Source organism: Perognathus longimembris, chromosome 22, assembly GCF_023159225.1.
Source record: "Perognathus longimembris pacificus isolate PPM17 chromosome 22, ASM2315922v1, whole genome shotgun sequence".
Taxonomy (NCBI): Eukaryota; Metazoa; Chordata; class Mammalia; order Rodentia; family Heteromyidae; genus Perognathus; species Perognathus longimembris.
The window spans coordinates 15,932,824-15,942,367 of NC_063182.1; the positions used below are offsets into that span (position 1 = coordinate 15,932,824).

Below are 9,544 nucleotides of genomic sequence, written 5' to 3' on the forward strand. Positions count from 1 at the left end.
AAATATTGGAAGATAATTGAATACATAGATAAGGAAGAGTTGCTACTGAAAAAATATTTTTAAATCCTTCACATAACTCAAAAATAGAAATAAGAAAGTGTTGTGTCATAGAGAAACAGAAAAATTATATAACAACATAAAAGTGGCTCAAAAATATAAATTTTAAAATGTTATTGATGACCCTCTTGTATCCCCTTCCTGTGGTTGTACTTGAACTCTGTATCTTATCTGAGTACATTGGAAAGCGTGTATACTGGTATTAGAACTAGGAAATTGCAAGGGGATACCAAAATCGAGAGACACATGGTAAAAAAGACAAACGACTAAAAAGGCAATACTTGCAAAACTATTTGCTGTAAATCAACTGAACAACTCATGGGTTGAAAGGGAAAGGGGGAGGGGGGAGGAGGGAATGAAGGAGGAGGTAACAAACAGTACAAAAAATTTATCCAATGCCTAATGTATGAAACTGTAACCGCTCTGTACACCAGACAATAAAAATTAAAAAATAAAATAAAATAAAATGTTACAATATCTAATAGTTGAAAGCCAACTAAATTTTAACAGTTAAATATATCCATCCATTTTGAAATCCATAGCTGAAATTACCTTTTGGTGTTATGAACATGAAATGAAAAGATCCAAAGATTGATGATGAATGTTAAAATGGCCAACTATTTTGATAATAAGTAATGTGAAAATTCACCTCCAACATTTAGTATCACCCGTCACAGAAAAAAAAAGCATATACTATGTAACATATAGTAAGGTTTAAGATGCTTACACTGTTGTGGCTTATAATTATAACTATGTAACATGCGTTGCTTAAAATTCCTCAGGGAAGCATAAAAATGTTGTATTCATCTACAGATTATACTGATTAAAATTTTTTTAAAAAAACTACAACTGGGGCTGGGGATATGGCCTAGTGGCAAGAGGGCTTGCCTCGTATACATGAGGCCCTGGGTTCGATTCCCCAGCACCACATATACAGAAAATGGCCAGAAGTGGCGCTGTGGCTCAAGTGGTAGAGTGCTAGTCTTGAGCAAGAAGAAGACAGGGACAGTGCTCAGGCCCTGAGTCTAAACCCCAGTACTGGCCAAAAAAAAAAACACCACAAAAAAACTACAACTGGACACCAGTAAATTTCTAAGATTAAAAGGAATTTTAATATCCACAACTATTTTATACTTGCATACCTACATATATAAGAAAATTAACAAAAATCATTGAGAATATTGGGCAAGGGAACCATCATGCTTTATGTATTAAGGTATTAGGATAGTGTGTACCTATGTTGACAATTAATTATTAAATTGGAATGATAAAATTGCAAATGAAATAAATTGTTGACACTTCATTAGAAAGAAACGGACAATTGATCCATCTACTTGAGTTCCCTTTGGCTTTATTCCCCATAGTTCTGTTTACACAAAATCCAAATTTTAATTTATTCGATGGCACACAACACAGCTGAGAATGATGACATTTGGTCTTTTGACAGGGTAATTCCAGGTGTGCGTGCCTCAAGATCCTACCTGGCAGTGTAAAGTAATTCCTTCAGGTCTTACAATGAAAGGGTATTTTAATCATTGAAGGGAATTACAGATTGCCAAATAATTCATATCAATCTGTTAAGGTGATCATAGTCAATCTTTACACTCTAGCTCATGTAAGATTTTAAATATTGTTGTATGTTATCTATGTTTTATAATTTGCACATATAGAATTTCTTATAATTTTTTATGATTTTGCATTGTTTCTTCTCATCTAAATTTAGGACCCTGAGCTATCCTCTTTTTTTTTGAATCACTAGCAATAAATTTATTCCTTTTAACTCTGACCTCTTTGATCTCTGGTTTCTCTCCATGCTTTGTGTTACAGTGAGTATGTATTATGTCATTTTTTAGATAGGTACGTGCCTTTACACAACCAAAACACAGTGAGGTATATATAATTTTTAATTTATGTAGCTAATGGTATTTATAAGGATACCACATAGTAAGATTAAAGTAAGTATTGTTTTCCATTTATTCAAGTTTTACTAGTACTGAAAACTACATCCTTTCTTTAGAACATTATGATGTGATAATGTTTCTTGTCATACAGAAGAAATTTCTTCAGAATACATATGGTGATGTACTATCCCACTCACAGCATGATTTTTTTTTACCTTGATTTTTTTAGGATATTTGCCAAATGAAGGATCTGAATTGATATTTTCAACTTGTCTTTCATCATGAAATTTACATGGTTTAAAATCTTAATTAGACCAGATTCCCTTGTGTATAATATGCTGTTCTCTCACTGTTTCCATATTTTTTTTAAGTTTGCATATTACTTTACTCAGTGGGAGCTTCTTGTCTGTTCACAACTTCGTGGTTTTTTTTGTTTGTTTTTGTATTTAGAACCTGCAATTTTATGTGTCTCCTCACATTGATTTTTTTTTCTTTTAGAATATTTTCCATGTTCTATGTTTCCATCTCTCAGTGAATATTTCTTGAATCTGGCTAATTGTAAATGTGAAATTGTATAAATAATATAGTTTATTATTTTCTCAAATGTATGATAATATCAGAGGAATATGTTCTTTTATTTTTATATTCTATTTTTTATAAAGTAAAATCATTGACAAGCTCTTTATTACAAACTCTCTTTCATGATATGAAGCTCCAATCTTGTTTATGCTTTGTTGCATTTGAGTTTCTCTAGGTTTTTTTCTGCATACTTGCTGGAGGGCAAAGATAGAGATATGTGTCAATAGATTGTAGGGTGTACATTTATAGAGTTCTTTATGCACTTATCCTTTATAATACTGACTTAAACTATATTATTCTTCTGTGTACAATGGATCATTAATTTTTTTAGAATTTTTGATAACCATAAGTACAGAGTTCACTCTCTAGCTCAAGTTTAAATTGACAAATGGCAACATGTTTATTATATATAATTTTCCTCTCCCACACTGAAGTTAACATGTTGTAACTTAATTTGTTTTCTTTCCAAAGCCTTCACCTGTTCCTTCTCTCCAATGCCCTCTTTACTCCCTTGTTTTCTAATCTGTGTTTTTGTTGGAAAAACAATTCTGTAGGTCCTATCTAGCTTCACTTAAAATAATAACTTCATTTTTAACATGTACATTTTCATGATGAATGAAACCTATATTATTGAGGCCAAATTGTGAAGTTAATATTTAATATGTCAATATTTATTTCAACATTTACTTCTGCTATGTTTTAACATGTATAGAATATGAAAAATATTCACCCAGATTGCCATTTCCCTCTGATATGCTATAATTCTGGCAAACAACTTCATTCTAAGATTTTATGGATAAATTTTATCTGAAAATTAGGAGATGCCTCAACTCGGCCCAGGATTAGTTTTTAAATTTTGTTTTCATTTTTGTAATAAGAGTTCTTTGATCTAGATCAGTATATTTTCTGTTTTGAAAAATATGAATTCTGCAAGTTTATTGAGGTGTTGATTGTCATTGATCACTCATCAGACTGGTAAATATCAGTGGTTTCTTCATATGTGAGATTATGACACTTTAATTTTATCCCATCGCTGTTTGAAATAGAATCACTCACTTTAAATGTAGAAAGAAACACAGCGTACAGAAACTTGGTCAAATTTAGCCACTGTCCAGAAGAGAAGTAATATGGGTTCAGTGGAATTATCAATGACCAATGAATTATTAATTCATTTCTCTTTAATTTTAGACTTTCTGCTACCTGAAAGAGGAGAAAATGAAAGCAATTGTCCACAAGAGCATCAGCAATGTCATGTCCGTTTTGAAGTATACTTGGCACTGCAGCAAAATGATTTCCTAAAAATGTTACATCAATCCATTTCTCCACCAAGCTTTACTTGAAGGTGCTGCATGGCCTCTGGCTATGTGGTTACTGTCAAGATTTTCTGTGCCCCTCACTGTGATAAAGAGGGAGAAAATTGCAAGAATTTATATGCTTTAACTTTACATGATTAGACAGAGAACCTTCAAAGACATGGACAATGAATAACTTGCTTCCAGCAATAGACAGGTAATAGAAAGAATAGGAACATTAATTCACACTAGCAATGGAGGCTGGAATTAGTAGTGCCCTCATGGGGATTAGCACAATATGTACATGACAAGCTTTAAAACAAGCTACCTTTTTTTTTTTTTTAACAAAGTGCTTTCAGCAACACTTCTTTACAGTGTTACATTGATGTTAATTTTCTCTCCCTTCCAAATGAGCTCTCAGTGATCAGATACTAGTTGAAAAAAGTCTATATACATATCATGGGAAATAAGTCTCAGTATTTTCTCACTAATTCTGGTTTTAACGCCATCTTTCCTGGTCAAAGCTGTTAAATTATACTGTCTGAAGCCTGTGGCAATACATTACTTATTGTGAGATAACTGCTCACTGATCTCTGGTTCTATTCTCTGTCTTCAGCCTCGTACCCAATTTCCTGTTTGTGGTCTCTTGCTATAGTTTGGACTATGCACAAGACCTTTTTTTCAAACTTGATTTGAACATTGTGTTCATTCTGAGAAGTACAATATTTTTGCTAACTTTACCTATTATCATAAGGGATATGTTCTTATTGCTTATTATAAAGATGATCTTAAATTAAAATTTGTTGTGGCTGTACTTGAGGTGTTAGACCTTTTTTTTTTTTTTTTTTTTTTTGGCCAGTCCTGGGCCTTGGACTCAGGGCCTGAGCACTGTCCCTGGCTTCTTCCCGCTCAAGGCTAGCACTCTGCCACTTGAGCCACAGCGCCGCTTCTGGCCGTTTTCTGTATATGTGGTGCTGGGGAATCGAACCTAGGGCCTCGGTATACCGAGGCAGGCACTCTTGCCACTAGGCTATATCCCCAGCCCGAGGTGTTAGACCTTGACAGTAGGTGTATGTCCTTGAAAAAGACATTTTCTAATAAAAGTGAGCATACCAATGTAGATTTGTTATCTACCTGCAGCAACATAGGAGTCACAGGGTAGAAATTATTATTATTGTTATATTGGTGAGAGATCTGTCTTGTAAAATACTAAATGTTTACTTATTTTATCATACTGTAAAGTTTTTCTTCAATAAATTTAGAGTACATATTTATTTCACAATGAACTAATTGACTTAAGAGTGCTAATGATGGATGAAGATGTCAGGTTTGATTACCTTGCTAAATATTTAGCAAGATTCAATATATTGTTTACATTTTATTGGATCACTCATATAAAGAACAAGACATACAAATGACTGTTATACAGAGTTATACAAAGAGAAGATAAGTAAGATAACATAGGTCAAGATAATTTTATTTTCCTAGAGAAAACCTTAATTCCTACTAATTTGATATCAACCCGAATGCCCATCCTTGTAAATGAATTAAATGAAGCATGAAGGGAACATATTTTTGGAAGACCAGTTTTGTACTTCTCCAACTAAAATCAATTTTATGTCATGCATTCCCAATCTGTTTCTAGCTCTGTAGCTGCACTCTACTGAACTGGGAATGAAGAATGATGTGTCAGAGCTGTCCCAGATACATAGCTCTCTCCTTAGAGATGTGCAAGTGTCCCTCTTCTTAGACATTATGACTTACAGGTCATTCTGTTTACACATTAACATTTTCATCCTCTTCATTCTTTTGGAATTTTAGTCATATATACATGCTCCCAAGTAATCTCATCCTTAAATCTAATATTTTATCTCTGAAAACTGTTCTGCTCATTCCCAATGAAAACCAACAAAATATCAAATGGAAATATGGAGACACACTCAATTCTACTTAAGATATCTGTGTGTGTATGCATGAGTGTGTATATATGGTTTACATCACATAATATGCCTGTAATAAGTATGTAAAAGGAGATACAAAAGAATTGAATTTGTTACCTGCCTTATGTAACTATAACCTCAAATTTTATTTTTTTTATTTTTTATTTTTTGGCCAGTCCTGGGCCTTGGACTCAGGGCCTGAGCACTGTCCCTGGCTTCTTCCCGCTCAAGGCTAGCACTCTGCCACTTGAGCCACAGCGCCGCTTCTGGCCGTTTTCTGCGTATGTGGTGCTGGGGAATCGAACCTAGGGCCTCGTGTATCCGAGGCAGGCACTCTTGCCACTAGGCTATATCCCCAGCCCCTAACCTCAAATTTTTGAAGAGAAGAAAAAAATATATTACTTGAGACAATGAATGATTTCCACTATTTACTGCTCCGCGACCAATTTCCTTTACTCCATGTGGAAATGTCTTGTACTACATAGAGGAATTATGTCAACTACTTCTGTAGTTACATACTTTCCATTTCCAACCCAATATGAGAGTTTTTCATGTACTCCAGGAGAGATAAGAAGCACTGGGAGTTTTGTACAAATAACATGAGTTAATCTTATATTCTAGAAATATCATTTCACTGGCAACTGATAGGTCACAGGTGGGAGAACAGTTATGAGGTTTTACTAGTCTTGTTATGAGAACAGGACTATGTGGAAGAAGAGATGGCAGTGTGAGCAGGGCTGAAGGTAAAATTCTGGATAGTGCTCTAAGGTGTGCTTACATATACAACTAGAATGCAATGTGAATTTAAAGAATGGCAAATCTCTTGGCCTTGCTAGCAAGAGAATTCATTGTCATTACAAAAGTGAAGAGGGGGACTGGGGATATGGCCTAGTGGCAAGAGTGCTTACCTCATATACATGAGGCCCTGGGTTCAGTTCCCCAGCACCACATATACAGAACATGGCCAGAAGTGGCGCTGTGGCTCAAGTGGCAGAGTGCTAGCCTTGAGCGGGAAGAAGCCAGGGACAGTGCTCAGGCCCTGAGTCCAAGCCCCAGGACTGGCCAACAACAACAAAAAAAAGTGAAGAGGGTGTTATGGGACTGGAGCTTGGTAGTAGACTGCTTTCCTAGCATGCATGAAGCCCTGGCTTCAATTCCTCAGTACCACTAAACAGAAAAAGCTGGAAGTGGCGTTGTGGCTCAAGTGGTAGAGTGCTAGTCTTGAGCAAAAAGAACCCATGGACAGTGCTCAGACCCTTAGTTCAAGCCCCAGGACTGAAAAAAACCATAATTGCAAAGGGAAATTAGGAGGATTAGGAAATTGAGAATTTATGGAGAGATACTAATTTGGTGTCTAGTAGATTGGACACCAAAATTGGGGGAGAGGGAACTCCCAACTTGAGTTAATTACTTATTAATTTATTTGTTTATTGACTTATTCATTTATTTATTTATTACTTATTCATTTATTTACTTATTGTTGGTTGTAGGGCTTGAACTCAGGGCTTAGGCCCGGTTTCTGAGCTCTTTTACTCAAAGCTAATACTCTACCACTTTAAGGCACAGCTCCACTTCAGTTTTGGAGTAGTTATTGAAGATGAGCATCTCCTGGACTTTCCTGCTTGGACTGGCTTCAAACCACTATCCTCAGGTCTGTCAATGAGTAGCTAGGATTACAGACATGAGACACTGCTGCCTGACCAGAGCTTATATTTATTTACCAACATATTTCTGCTGAGAATTTATATTGCAAATAAAATGCCGGTCAACTTTTTAAGCTCTTAATTAGTGACTAGAACTTGATTGTTTTATAGCTTTGAGGAGTAAAAAAATATCATTGATCATTTACACAAATATCTATAATACCCTATTAAAATTTTAAGGAAAGTGTTATCAATAGAGTTTTGTATGAAATACATACAAAACTTCTCTTATAAGTAAAAGTAAATATAATATGCACATATGTGGTACATGCACATTTATGTATATATATATACAAATATCATGTGCCAGTAATATTTTCATATGGCACATCCAATAACTTCACATTGAGTGGGAAGACATTTGGAGTTGTCGCAATATTTTACATTACTGCTTCGAAAATGTAAATAAAATTTGAAATTGTAATGTATTTTATTTTCTTTTCTTCTTTATTTTCTTATGAGGTATGACTACCAAAGATAGTCTTTTTAATTTTCCTTTCTATTTATTCTGTTACTCCATAATGAATAGTGCATGTGTCATTTTGAAAACATTTCTACTAGAGATTTTTTGACTCCAGCAATTATTAAATATGTACTTCATTATTTGGGTTTTTATATTTCAGTTATCATATTTTCCACATTAACTAAATTTTACATTCATTGTAACCAAAAGTTTAAAAAATATGTTTTGGTATATAACAATCCATAGGTGATAGCAATTTAAAGATAAGGAGAATATTTTATGAAATTATATATATATATCTTAATAAAATAAACATATTTATTGTGATACTGTGAAGTAAAAACAAGATAGACATTTCTATACAGTGAGAAAAACATAGACCACATGAATGGAACATGCTTCTGGGTACCATTTTAATTTAATTTTTAAAATGTACTTCTGCTTGTAGTTGGAAGAAAAAAATACACTAAAGTGTCTTGTCATTTGTCTATATGCTGAATAGAATGCCCAGAGCCAATATGTTTGTAAAACATAGAAGTTAAGTAGCTATATATTTTCAACCTTATCAACTATTTGACGATAGGTGTAAGGGAGAGACATTGCATGCCTTGAAACTAAATGACCATGCTTGAATATTCAGAACTAACCTACGGCCAATTTTGAATATGGAATATATTTTGTTGTCTATTTTTTGCATTAAGAGCATCCCATGTCTAGACTTTCCAAATGCCTGAAGCCTTTAAATTTTATACTTCACTTGTCAATCATATTCTGCTATTAATTTTGCTTCCCAATAGCACTATAGTGAAGGTGATTATTTTCCATGGTATTGTCCTGTACTTGTGATTTGATTTGAAAGTGGTTTGGTTTGGTACCTGTATAAATAAGTTTATGCTAATATTTATATATAATCAATGAATGTATAAATTATAGGTATGTCATCTAGCTCATGACTTGAAGGACAGTTTCAAGGTGCAATATCAAATTCACAAAGCAGGTTGAATGACCAAGGATAGATATGTCAAGTGCTATGGGGGGAGGAAAAAGTTTTTTCAGATGGTATTGGGAGGTCAAACACTACAGAATATTATAGAATTTAGCTAAACTGAAACAAATCTGATTATAATTATTCTACACTGAATCCACACCACTCAACTGTTTGTGAAGCCTCTGAACGGTATAGAGTTCACTCACTGAATTTCCATCTAGAAATTTAGGGAATAGAGGGCTAAGAGAGAGAAGATGCACTCAAATCATTTGAAACCTTAGTAGGCAGTCCATATAAGAGAGACCACACTATGCTATAATTTTGTAATACCATGTGCTGCTACCCAAAACAAAAAAAATCAAAATATAAAAAGGAAACAAGAGTATTATGTGTGATATTGGATTAAAAGAACAAACTCTTTAAATTAATATTGATATTAAACTTTTCAAAAAAAGGACAGTACTGAGGAAAAGAAAGTAATAGTTATGGAAGAATAGTTTGTCTCTGATTTTAGACTCATATACAAAACACCAATATTTATATAAAATGCATTTATAATTTATAGTCCAGCCATAAGAAGTATAAGGTAAAATATGATAATTATACATATGCAATTTGAAT

General features: G+C 33.8%; 1 pseudogene across 1 annotated transcript in view; it reads right to left on the reverse strand.

Moving 5' to 3' along the window:
- LOC125339937 overlaps positions 1-4,338 on the reverse strand; it is a 63,282-nt pseudogene extending 58,944 nt beyond the window's left edge. The window contains exons 1-2 of the transcript XR_007208660.1: positions 4,318-4,338; positions 3,594-3,737 (exon numbers count right to left, since the gene is read on the reverse strand). The product of XR_007208660.1 is annotated as a transcription factor E2F4-like (transcript). The remainder of the gene's footprint in view (positions 1-3,593; positions 3,738-4,317) is intronic.
- Positions 4,339-9,544: the final 5,206 nt, after the last annotated feature.